The following is a 14,110-nucleotide window of genomic DNA, read 5'->3' on the forward strand; positions in this document are numbered from 1 at the left end:
AGAATGAATGATGGACAAAATATGCTTATTCAGGCTTAGGTGTTTGGGAGACATTTTCTTTAAAATGGTGAATGAGAGTTTGTTACCCAAGGAAAACAAGAAAACAGACAATATTAATTGCCATGGATAAAATTACAGGTTTGGAGTAAAAATTAGAATTGTGGAAACCTTGCACTCATTCCTGTGAAACTGATAGCATCTTAGTCCTCATAGTTATATCTGATAAGAATAAAGGCAAATTAATGGGATTTATTTGTATATTGCACAGTAAACGGTAAATATTTTGTAAGACCTGTATAACTATGAAACCAATATTTTCTAAATGATCAATGCATGGTGTTACAAAATCCTGCATGGCTGATGTGCAAGACATCCCAGTGAATTTCAGTGTAACAGAATGTGAGGAGTTCACTGATGTCATTTTACATTGCACCCAGCCTCTGAGCACCTTCCTCTTGTCGAATTCAGTGTAGTATCAGATATAAATATTTTCCTCTTTTTAAAAACTACATGTCTGCACAAGGCTGCATATTCTTCATCTACTTTTTAAAATGTTTGTTTCTCTCTAGGTTGAATATATTTTATTGTAAAAAATATTTCAAGAAGACTAAAATAATATTTAATCACTGTGACTAAGTATACATGTAACTGCTGTGCTCCCAACTCACCTGTCTAGGAATTTTGGTACACTTTCACTCTATTAATTCAGCTAACTTATATTGTAGCTAATTTTTTTTTAATTAGAATGTTGAATGTGTTTTGTTTTTGGTTAGTTCTTCCAACTTTATGTTATATTTTTTTATCCCTCATATCTATATTGTGGCTTTATTCCCTTAATTGCTCAAAAGTATTCAGGTGTATTCAACTGTAATTATCTCAATCCTTTTATGATAGTCATTTAAATATTAGTTTTTCTAGCTTTTTCCAATGTATGTTTTATTTTTTTAATGTTGATCTTGGTTTTCTTTTGCTTATTTTGTTTCATGGTCTTCTCTTTTATTCCATTTGCTTTGTTTTATTTTGTTTATAATGTGGTTTGTGAGCTCTTGTTATATTGAATTATCTTACTATTTCCATTCATAATCTAAGACACTCATCAAACATTGTTGTTGTTTTTTTAGGTTTGGTCATATTTTCTTCAAAAAGTTATTATTTCCTGCATTTTTTATGCTATATGTTTTCTTCATCCTTTTCTTCTATTTTCTCCTCTTCCGCCTCTTTTTTTTTAAAATATATTTTATTGATTTTTTCAGAGAGGAATAAAGAGGGACAGAGAGTTAGAAACATCAATGAGAGAGAAACATCCATCAGCTGCCTCCTGCACACCCCCCACTGGGGATGTGCCTGCAACCAAGGTACATGCCCTTGACCTGAATCGAACCTGGGACCTCCCAGTCCGCAGGCTGATGCTCTATCCACTGAGCCAAACCGGTTTCGGCTTCCTCTTCTTCTTTTTATCTCCATCTTCATCTTGGTCTTATTAATTTTGCTTTTTCTTTTCTTTTGCTTTTTCTTTTCTTTAATGTCATATCTCTCATCATTCTTGTGCTTAAATTGTTAAAATACATTTATCAGAATCAATTTGTTTCCCCTAACACATTTCTGAGACCTATTTCTCTCCCTATGCCCTTTTTCTACAGCTTGAATAGAGCCTTTCTTAAAGGGCAGAGGTAATACAGATATTATGTTAAATGAGCAGGATTGTTCATTCTTCACTATAGCTTATATCTCATTGTCATAAAGGGATAGTTAGAATTATGAATTGTTATTTGTTCTCCCAATTCATGGTAATATTCTGTATCCTATGTTTTTATCAATGAAATTAAAATTGGTCACATCCCTGTTTTATCAGTCTTATCTCCTACCTGGTCCTTCTCTCTTGTCCCAAGGTTGCAGAAAGAAAGAGAGAGAGAGAGAGAAATAAGGGATCTTAATGATTCACTGTTTTTCAAATTATGGTCATTAATGAAAGCTTTCAGGTTTTTTTTGTATTTTTTCTTCACTTGCTAATCTCTGTTCTGGAGAATGGGGTTTGGGTTGGGAGCTGAGCCTTGAACAAAGAATTTTCTCTTTTCTTTTGCTACCATCTTTGACGTGCCAAGGCATGAAGTTGCATCATTCTTCATATGGATGATGCTGATGCATTATTTTACTTTTACTGCAATTTTTAATTTATGTTGTTAGATATGGGAGCAAGATGTACTTATGATCCAATTTATTCCCAAACGTTTCCTCACAAACTGCAAATTAAAAATTAATTTTTGACCTGGCCAGAATGGTCCAGTGGTTGAGCATTGACCTATGAACCAGGAGGTCACAGTTCAATTCCCATTCAGGGCACATGCCCAGGTTTTGAGCTTGATCCCCGGTGCGGACGTGCAGGAGGCAGCAGATCAATAATTCTCTCTCATCATTGATGTTTCTATCTCTCTCTCCCTCTCCCTTTCTCTCTGAAATCAATAACAATATATTGTTTAAAATAATTAATTTTTGATAGCTTGATTTCAATTTGATTTAAAGTTTAAATTCTGACCTTTTGTTTTGTTTTGTTGTTGTTTCTTTCTAACTCTGGAAATGACTTTGTTATTGGCTCTCCAGTTAGACTGAGCCATGTCTCCTAGATATTATGCCATGGTTAAGTGGGTGTTCTAGTGGCATCAGTTTCACCTATAGGTTAATATTATAGGAGACTGGAGGGGGGCCAATTGCCAAACTTTGAAAAGAAACTACTCTCTTCTGGTTTAAAATATAAACTAAAAGCAGATTTTTTCATTATCCCAGCACCATGAAACATAATGTGTAATATTAAGCTTTTCCTACCCAATAATAACACAGGATGTAACCAATTTATACAGAAATGACTCGGTGACTTTCACATGTGCACACATGATGACATGGACAATTAGGTAATTCTCTATATAATGCTTGCCTTTGGGCCTGCAATGTTCAGGTTTAGTTACCGATAATCAACCTCATGACATATTGAATACATTTACAATTCATTTTCTTGGGTGCTGACACATTTTCAAGATCTAAGAAAATGTTTGGATGGAAAATCATATGGGTACTCTTCTAAGGTTGAAAGTTAAAATCATGTTCTATATTTTTACTATAAACTGGCTTTTGATGTAATGAAATTACTCTGAACAGATTTAATATACTTGTTCTTTTTAATGTGATAAGGGCATTATATATTGTTTAAAATAAGTGTAGAATAATTTAAAAAATAAATATACCTGGTCCATTTACAGTACTATAGTGAAATACATGAGTGTTTCACTACATGTTTCACTGACAAAAAATAATCACATAAATCTTCCACACACAGCTGCCATTTAGTGAAATATGCAGTTTTCTGTTTTCTATTACTGTATACAGTATAAATTCTTCTGCTGGAAGACAGATTGTGACACATTTGCAAACAGCATCTGTATTCATACATTTGAAACATTAATTTATCCAGCAATAAAAACTTTGATTTCCCAAAAGGAGAGTCATGTCTGAAAACTAATGCCTATTTTTGAGAGTTAACTGAGTTTTCAATGTTAGTCATTTTCTCATGAGTTACGTGCTCCTGTGGAAAAATATACAACTTAACAGCAAGTACACAGAGTTAAAAGGGTCACAAAAAACATAAATCTGTATGCCTAGTTTATGTATGTGTATAATTCATATAAATAAATTTTTGGCTACCTATACTTTCCATTGTAGAAAATGCATTTGTTAGCAACAATATCAAAGGAATAAGAGGGAAAGCTCTATAATATATACACTAAATTAAATGCTTACATATTACATTTTTTTGAAATGATAAATATTGCTCTGAGCATAATAGTGAAACTTCTTGAAACTGAAAATAATAAAGCCTCTGTTTAGCAGGCAGTTGTCTGGTTTATTTCTAGATAAAGTGTCTTCAAAAGAACTACATGAAAGTCACACCAAGTAGAACCATGTAAGTGAGATTATAACTATCTAAGATGCTTTTTAAAAATTCCCTGGAAATGTACCATTCAGCAAAAGTCACTTTCTAACTCCCGGTTTTATTAAGTGTCCAATAAGGAAAGCAATTCAATTTGTTTATTTTGTTTTGTTTCTCTTTCTCAATATCAGTTATTTATATAATGTATTCCTAAAATATCCTTAAGACTATTTAATTTCTTATCAATTTATTTTTATTTAATAAGTGATTTACAAAGAAACAAGACATTTGATTAGGTTACTTTATAGCAATTTTAGAATACTTACTTATTATAATTTTCTCAGAAAACATCCAATGTCATCAGGACCTAAGGGAGCCAGTCTCTAATGGCTCCCCATGGAGTATCACACAAATATTAAACCTATCCTGGATTATTTTTTTTTGTTGCACTGTTATCTTACAAGCATTGAGCACAAATCATATTTAAATACATGCAAAAATATTTTTAAAATGACATACTCTGAGATTTAAAATTCAAACAGCTCTCCTAGTTATTTGAATAGTGACGATCTAAAATCTGCATCCATGCTGCTTTTTTAATTAAAATTGTACCCAAAGGAAAACAGTATTTAACAGTTTGTGAACTTACTCTCTCTAGAAATTGTGTAGTGAATTGTTTTCTCATACCATAAGGTGCTCCAGTGTCTTGGGCTTTTGCTTTACTGTCTGGTCCCCCCTCACCCTCCCTCCCCCAGCCCCCGCCCACTGCTGTTATGCTTTTGACCTAATTTAATTGACATAGGCAACCGCATTCACATTGTTCTCTGATTGATTACCTGAACTGGTAGTGAAAAAAAGGTAAGCCACAGAGCTGACTGGGACATTCATTTCAGTCACAAAGTTGGCAGAGAGGGAGTATCACTCAGAGAGAGAAGCTGAAGAAACTTTACTTTGCAGAAAGGCAGTGATCCCAGAGAATTCTTCCACCTCCACATTTATAAATTTCTCATTTTTAATTAATTTCTTCTTTCAAGTCAATACACTTTCATATATCATTGTCTCAGGACTGCTGCAGGGATAGAAAAGTCTGAACTGCTTCCCTGTTGACTTATGTGTTAAGTGTGCCTGGCTCTCACATTTTATACTCCAGGAAAATATAAAATTAGCATCTTTTTCAAGAACTTATGCCTCATTTGTCTTCATTGATTTCGAGTTACTCTAAAAATCAAGGAATCATGAGGGTTATGTTTGCATTGATTGATTTAATTTTGTTTTTTTTTTCTTCCTGTCCCCCCACCCCACCCAAGACATAAAGAGAATTAGAAAATAAACCAGGTTTCACTGGTTCTCCATAAAATTCCAACTGATCACTATTAGACACCTAAAACTCAATGCACTATTTAGTTTCCTAAAGCTTCCTTAGGTATAATAACAACCTTTCCATAACAGTCTTTCAAAAAATATGACATTTATTGCAACATAAGTGTATTTTGTAATTTCAATGAGGGAGGAAATTCTTATGAGGTCATTACTTGACTGAATTAAGACAGGACAATGCATGACTTGCATTAAGGGACTTTAGGGCCTTTAGAAAAATGGGATTCTTTACAAAAACTCCTGTCCCAGAATTGGGTTAGTGCCTGTGCTGCCCCATTAGCAGAAGAAAAGGGGTCCCTGTCTGAGACCCAGGCTGTAGAGGACCTTCCTGTGGCTTCACTCCATCCCCTGGAAAGAGCAGTTTACAGGAGACAAAGGGTTGTACCTCCTCAGCAACAATCCAACCCCATCTGTACCGCTCCAAGCACCCAGGTAAGGCACAGGTTATTATATCTACTGGTGTCTTTTCCTCTAAAACTAATTAATCCAGGTGCTGCCTGTTCTAAGTATGCGGTAAGATCAATTTATTGAAATGTAGTTATTGTAGAAGCTTATCTACATTATGCTATTTAAAAATCCCTTCTCTTTTAGAATTCCAAACTTTCCCACATATTCCTAATAATGCAATTTTCAACATTAGAACTTTATTTTTTTTAATGTAAAAGTCTATAAAAATACAAATTTCCTTTCAATGGTATCAATAAGACCAGATTCACATTCCCTAATACCTATGTTGTTTCGTTGATTTCCCTATTTCCGGTTTTCTGTTCTTCAACTCATCCAGCGTTCCACTGATGTAGTAATCGAATCGTGAAAGCATGAGGGAAACTATTGCCTACTTGAATCAAATCCAAACTCCTCTCTCAGATATTATAACTGCGAACTTCTATTTCAGTTGTATACACTGGTATATTAAGTATCTCTCCCATTAATTGCCAAGATAAACTATCTCATCCAGTTCTAAACCATAATATATTCATACCTTCAGACTCACGTTCTCTTATTTAACTATGTCTGTGTTATCCTACATAATAAAAGGGTAATATGCAAATTAACTGAACAGCAGAATGACCAGTCGCTATGACGTGCACTGACTACCAGGGGGCAGAAGCTCAACACAGGAGCTGCCCCCTGGTGGTCAGTGCACTCCCACAGGGGGAGCACTGCTCAGCCAGAAGTCAGGCTCAGAAACCAGGCTCATAGCTGGCGAGCACAATGATAGTGGCGGCAGCACCTCCACAGCAGCCTTAAGGATATCTGACTGCGACATCCCCCCAGGGCTCCCAAACTACTGAAGAACGCAGGCAGGGCCGAGAAGACACCCCACTTCCAGTGCAAGAATGTTGTGCACCAGGCCTCTAGTCATTAATAAAAGAAAAACCAACCTTAGAAAGTATGGTGAATTCTTAATGTTGCCCAATTCCCCCTTTGGGGATGATGTTATTAATCCCCAGCAGCTGCAAGTATGACACAAAATGACTCAGATGTTAGCTACTTTGAGGATTGTCTTACCTAAAGGTATGTAAAGGTATGTTCCTTGTCTAAAGCCACACCCCTTTTCATGGGCAAATGGCATTTAGTGACTGATCAACATAAGTGAATTAAAATCATGCCCCACTCTTCCAAGGTAGGACAACTCTGAAGCTCTGTACTAGCTTCAAACTACCTATAAGTTTGGTTATGTCCATCATTGGAAATGAATCAAGCTCAACTTCTTTCTCTTCCAAATCCTGCTTCCTTTCTTGCCAATCCACAGTTGTTGTTTCCACAGACATTCACCTAACAAATGCCCCATGCTCTAATCTCTATCTTAGAGTCTGCTTGAAGGGTAAACTAACCTATAACAGATATTAGGCTATATATTCAAAGTTTTGACTCCATCACTTTGAGTATGCTTTTCTCTCTACAGATATTCTTTCATCTTTATTCCTCACATATTTAACTTTACCTATCTTCTTCATAAACCCACTTCAAGTTATATTTTTTTCTTAATTCCTTCAACCACTCGAGTCTGTACTGATTTTTGTACATTTAAATTGCTATTATGTTTATAATCAGGACCTCTGATTTGATGAACAAAGACATGATAAGTTTAAAAGTGCTTCAGAAAATAGCAAATGTACCAACTGCAGGTGTAATAAATAGTGGTCTCTTTTACTGAAGTGGCAAGAACCATGCATTTTATTTTATTTTTCCTCTCAACCCTGATACCCAATCCACCCACAAAGTCTGATACAATTTGAAATACAAACTATATATTGGATAGATTTTCTTAAAACTACAGAGCCCATAACTTACTGAATATAGGTAATTTTTAAACCGTAGCATAAATGGTAACCAAAGTAAAATAAAGTTTCAGAAATCATTAATTTTGTAGTATGGGTTGGTTAGTGATGTCATTACATTATATATAGATGTAGCATGAGGTTACTGAGCACCTGAGTGATCATTGAACCATGTATTAAAAACATGTTGGATTCTATAGGATCATTTCTTGTGTAATTATCATGACATGTCTTATAATTCTGGAGAGTTAATACAGCTAGAACTAATTTATTTTTCTAGTGATAGGCAATAAATGCACTACTTCTGTTACTTCTTTGTGCTGCATGTTACTACTATGAAATAAAAGGAAAGAAGGAAAAAAGAAAGGAGGGAGGAAGGGAAGGAAAGAAGGGAAAAGGAAGGAAAGATGGAAGAAAAGGAGTAATATAAAAAAATTATGTTCTTTAACAGACCAGGCAATGATGCCTAGTCTGATGACATCATAATGCTTGCTCCAAAGTGAACCAATCATCTTTGAGGAATGATGATGCCCTCCCTCAGGTCCAAACTCAGTCTAGAGGGATTGATACTCAGATTTTTTTTTCCACCTGATACTCTAGTAGTGGTTACCTATTTCTCCACAGACCTTAAACCTAGATGACTAACTCTGGGATAATTGTCAGTACTGGACAGAATTTATTTGTGTCCATGGATCCTTAGGTCCTTAATTGAATCTAAGTGGACAAGTTTACTTTAAGAAACGTTAATATCATGGTCTTAGTTTGTCCTTGCAACAGATCATTGGTAAGAAACACTCCATCCCATAGTCATAGGATAACAGGTTGAGGGCACTGACCTCTCTGATATACATGACCTCCTGCTTTGCAAATTAGGGATGTAAAAAATTAGCCGTCTTTTTTTTTTTTTTAATCCTCATCTGAGGATATTTTTTATAAAGAGTGGAAGAGAGAGGGAAAGACAGAGAGAAATATCGATGTGAGAGAAACATATGGATTGGTTGCCTCCTGCATGCACTCCAACCAGGGCCCAGGTGGGAGAGGAGCCTGCAACCGAGGTACATGCCCTTGACCAGAATTAAACCTGGGACTCTTCAGTCCACAGGCCGATGCTCTATCCACTGAGCAAACCGGCAAGGGCCAACAGTCTTAATTAATTACAAAACATTTGATGATCCCCTAATTCCAAAACAATAGCTGTTTATTCATCCTATATTTATCTAAGAAGTTTATATAAATTGCTATTCCAGGCATTTAAATTCTGCTTTTTCAGATGAAAAAAATCAAGTATTTGCCTTGTTAATCTAATTTAATTATTTCTACATGCTGATAGGCATGCTTATCCCCACTTAACAGGGAGAAAACTGAGAATTTAGATGGTTAAGTAATTTATTCAACATCACAGAGCTAGGTTTGAACATAGGAATACCTCACAGCAAAATATTAATTATTTATACTACTACATAAATAAACAAAAGTTAAGAGACACTAATATGTATTCCAGATACTTTAATATATGGAGTTGGCTGTCAATATTAGTGTAATTGAATTTTGAATGCTCATTTCATGATTCTCTAATAAGAAGAGTTTACTTTTTTTTAAAATGAGTTTAAGATTTCCACTGAATAAGGTCATAATTCATCTGTATTGGAAAAAGACGGAACTGTTTTAACTTCCTTGCCTACAAATTGCTTTCTGAAAGATAGCTCTCTTCACTTACAAGACAAACTAGATGTGAGGAAAGAAGATTTGGATACTGTGTAGCTAACATTTCATTTCCTCTTGGCAGCTCTTGGAATTCTGTCATTAGACTGTCATCATATTACATTATTTTATCCTGATATTAAGATACATGTTTGTATAAAGGAAACAGGAAATATTTAGCTAAATAAGAATGCCTTCAAAGTTAAAAGTAAGGTTTATTTTTTAACTATAAAATACATAGTAATTACACAACAAAATGTCATTGAATGAATAGACGAACAAAGGAAATGAAGTATTTTTTAATCATTTTACTAGTAAGTGAAAAGGGAAAAATGTTATCTGCTATCCATAAGAAACACCATTCCCCCATTAATTATTTTTTAGAAGAATATTATTAAGGCACAAAAAAATAAATGAAAGAAGAAAAATGGGGGTGGTGAGGGTGGTGGAGAAAAGGAACATAAAACAAGATAAAGGGAGGGAGGGAGGGAAGTGAAGGGAAGAGCATAAGGGGTATCTCTTCCAGCTGTTATCTACCTGCATACCCATTCTTAGTGTCATCACTGATGGTAAAGGAGGGAGTACAGGATGCTCTAAAGGACAGTGTGACAGAAAACTGGCAACTTAGTGGCCACGGTGGTATGCTCCACAAATCCCCCATCAAGACTAAGGCATTTCCCAGGCCAGCATGGCTCAGTGTTTGAGCGTTGACCTATGAACCAGGAGGTCAGGGCATATGTCTGGATTGCAGGCTAGATACCCAGTGTGGGGCATGCAGTAGGTAGCCAATCAATGATTCTCTCTCATCATTGATGTTTCTATCTCTCTCTCTCACTCTGCCTTCCTCTCTGAAATCAATAAAAATATATTAAAAAAAAAAAAATACCAAGGCACTTGATCTTCAGCTGCCAGAGGTGTAGGCTTCTGTGACCTGACAGCTGACTCTCTTCCAGAAATTTTCCTCATGAAAGAACTTCCCTCAAAATTATGCTCTATCTGGGAAACCCATCATTTAGTCTTACTAGTTCAATATGCTACTATTATTTCTTCTCTCTCTCTCTCTCTCTCCCTCTCTCTCTATATCTTATATAATAAAGAGGTAATATGCAAATTGACCATCACTCCAACACACAAGATGGCCACCCCCATGTGGACACAAGATGGCTGCCACAAGATGGCCGACAGGAGAGGGCAGTTAGGGGTGACCAGGCCAGCAGGGGAGGACAGTTAGGGGCAATCTGGCTGGCAGGGGAGCAGTTAGGCGTTGATAAGGCTGGCAGGGGAGTGGTTAGGGGATGATCATGCTGGCAGGCAGAAGTAGTTAGGGGCAATCACTCAGGCAAGCAGGCAATCAGTTGGGAGTCAGCAGTCCTGGATTGTGAAAGGGATGTCTGACTGTCCATTTATGGGATTGGGCCTAAACAGGCAGTTGGACATCCCTCAAGGGGTCCCAGATTGGAGTGGGTGCAGGCTGGGCTGAGAGACACACACCGCCCAGTGCATAAATTTTGTGCACCAGGCCTCTAGAATATATATATATATATATATATATATATATATATACACACACACATATACACATATATATGTATATATATATGTATATTAAAAGCTATATATATATATATATACACCCATATATACATATATATGTATATATGTGTGTATGTATATATATATACATGTATATATATGTATATATATAGTTTTTCTATGCAATTCTCAATTTTTAAAGAGATGACACAAATTTGGTTTTCTACTCTTATGTAAGAGCATTAGGCCCCAGTAACCCATCATTGTGTGAAGGAAAAAAATGTTCCACTACAGTAAACTGAAAAGACATGCGTGTGTGTGTGTGTGTGTGTGTGTGTGTGTGTGTATGTGAGTGGATGTCTGTGTACATTCATAATAAATTATTGACAAACCCAAGTTTAATTGAAGAGATATTTGTATATTTTCTAGCTTATGAATATATTTTAATTCAACATTTTGTTTCTATTTAGGAGCTATACCTGCTGAAACTACTTTTTCTGTTTACCTTTCCTTTTTCTCAATTCTAGACATTGAATTATTCATAGTGTATAGTCATTACAGACAATATTACACCAATTAGCATACATTCAGACAAAGAAAAACCATTCTAGATATTTTATACAAAGGATTTAATTCAGAGATTGGTTTGCAAAGCTGTTGGGAGGAATTCAGAAGCTTAAAGAAGAAGGGGGCTTATAGAAACAAGCTAAATGAAATAAGCCAGATTGGTCCAAGTTAAATTCTGTCTTTGACCCTTACTATCTGGGCACATTTCTGAGATCTTATAATCTTGAGTTGTTTTCCCTGTGAAAATTATATAAACACTAGAGGCCTGGTGCACGACATTGGTGCACTGGGGGAGGGGGGTCCTCAGCCCAGCCTGCACCCTCTTGCAATCCGGGACCCCTTGGGGGATGTCTGCCTGCTGGCTTAGGCCCAATCCCTGGACATCCCCTGAAGGGTCCTTAGAACTGCTGCCGAGGTGGAAGAGACTCCCTCCACCAACGCTGCACTCGTCAGCCATGAGCCTGGCTTCTGACTGAGCGGTGCTCCCCCCTGTGGAAGAGCACTGACCACCAGGGGGCAGCTCCTACATTGAGCGTCTGCCCCCGGCGGCCAGTGCGTGTCATATTGACTGGTCTTTCCACTGTTCGGTCTATTTGCATATTTGGGTTTTATTATATAGGATAGTTCAATTTGGTTATGAGAGCTAGCATAACAATTATTGGAAATGGCAATAGATTATGCTAAGATTAATTTGTCAAAATAAGAAACAGTGATTTAGTGGTAGCTCAGCTGTGGGAAGAGTGGTCTGTTTTATCTTTTCTCTCTTAGTTATTCTCCACTTAAGGGCTCCACTGTGAAACAGTCTGCAGTAGTAGAGCAGTCTGTAAATGACAAAGGTAAATGTTTCAATAGCAGCTTTCCCATTTTAAGAACAGAGAGCACTATCTCCTGCCAAGCTTTGGGGAAAAAGATATTATTTGACTGACTTCCTTACTGTTTTTGGCTGTATTACAGAAGTATATTAACATGTGGAAAACATTGCTTAAGCTTTTTTCTCTGAGGTACTTGATAAAACACGGTGTTTGGCATCCCAAATTTGTAAAAGTATGTTTATAAATATTCCTATTACAATTTTATTTTTGTTTTATGAAAACTCGTTTGGTGCTGAAGAAAGAAGAATGAAATATCAATTAGCATTTGTTTGTATTTCTAGAATTCTGTATTTTGTAATTCAATAGATGATGAATAAATGTTTATTTACCAAATGTCTATGCACTCTAAGTTGTAGTGACCAGAAAAATCCTCCAAATATAATTCTAAATATCTTTATCTTCAATATTGTTACAATAGTAAGCATATCCTAATCTTTTTGTTTCATATACAATTTCATTGTATTTCTTCTGTGGATATCTAGGGATCTATTTAATGCTAACCCTGAACAGATGTTTGGAGTCTAGGTTGACGGCTTAACAGCTCCTGACATAAGCATGACCTTCATAAAATGAAAGCCTGGGTTGTCTAATATGGTATAAGTGGCCTTTTATTTAAATCTGAGTTGCACGTACAGAGTCAATAATCACTGAGTATGAACAAAGTGTAATAACCCAAAGATGATGAGGCAGTATTTGCCCTTTATCAGAGTAAGGTGAAAACGGCTGTCAAGGTGACAGACGCTAATCAGTGAAACCTGAACAATTATGGCCAATAATCATTAAATGAAGGCAGCGAACTAGACTCCTGGGAAAGCACCAGCACTTGGCAAAACAAGATGTGCTCTTACTAAGAGAATCACAGAATTTAGAATGGAAGGTAGTATCGAACTCAAAATAAAGTCAAATTTCTAGGTGCTTCCTCTTAGCATATAAGAGGACATGGTTGAATGTGATTCTTCTATACAACTTGCTACAGAAAAAAAAATATGTGCAGTAAGAAAGCCAATAATTTAATAGTACATTGGAGAGGGATGAATGCATATGATCGTTTAAAAATACTTTATAAAAGTCATAGTACAAACTCTGCATCTTATAGTATTTTCTTTTTCATAAGTTGATCTTTACAACATAGGGCCTAACTAGAGAAAATTCATAATTGTTATTTATCTATTTGATATAGACTATAAGATGATAAGCTAAGTACCATATCAGAGTAAAATATACTCCTCTTAATTTCCTGTAAGTGACTCTTGTTAGTGTACAATAGAGTAGGAAAAACAGTTCTGCTACTATATGGTTTCATCATCAAAGATGTGATCTGGATATCATTTGATCTGACTGTAATATTTTGTATAACAGAATAATACAGGATACCCTATGCTATGCACTCTTGTTCTTGGTACTAAGCTAGTAAGTTTTCCTTCAAGTGATTAGACTGGAACCTATTGTATTAAAGGAGGTGGTTTTCTCTCCAGTGTCCATTGAAATAATTTACTTCTCAATATGTCTGGCACTATATCATTTTACATCACTGATTGCTTGAACTCTGATTCTTCTGGGAGAAAATGGTGGTAAGGGAAAGATACATTTATCTGCTCTTATATACCATGTACTTATCTGTTCCTCACATGGTTGTGAAAAGTAGATTTTTCAATTGTGTCAGCCTCTGTAGCCATAATAAAAAAAGGAAATAGTTGAAAAGAACATAGAAATATAAAAATCATAAGTTTCCCCATATGTAAAGAATATTTTGATATATTATAAGTAATCATTAAGTACTTCTAATTGATTAAACAAAATAACATTTATGTATAGTAAATATTTTGTATCTCTGAAAAATTTAGATATTTTGTAAT

This window comes from Eptesicus fuscus, chromosome 8 (assembly GCF_027574615.1).
Source record: "Eptesicus fuscus isolate TK198812 chromosome 8, DD_ASM_mEF_20220401, whole genome shotgun sequence".
NCBI lineage: Eukaryota > Metazoa > Chordata > Mammalia > Chiroptera > Vespertilionidae > Eptesicus > Eptesicus fuscus.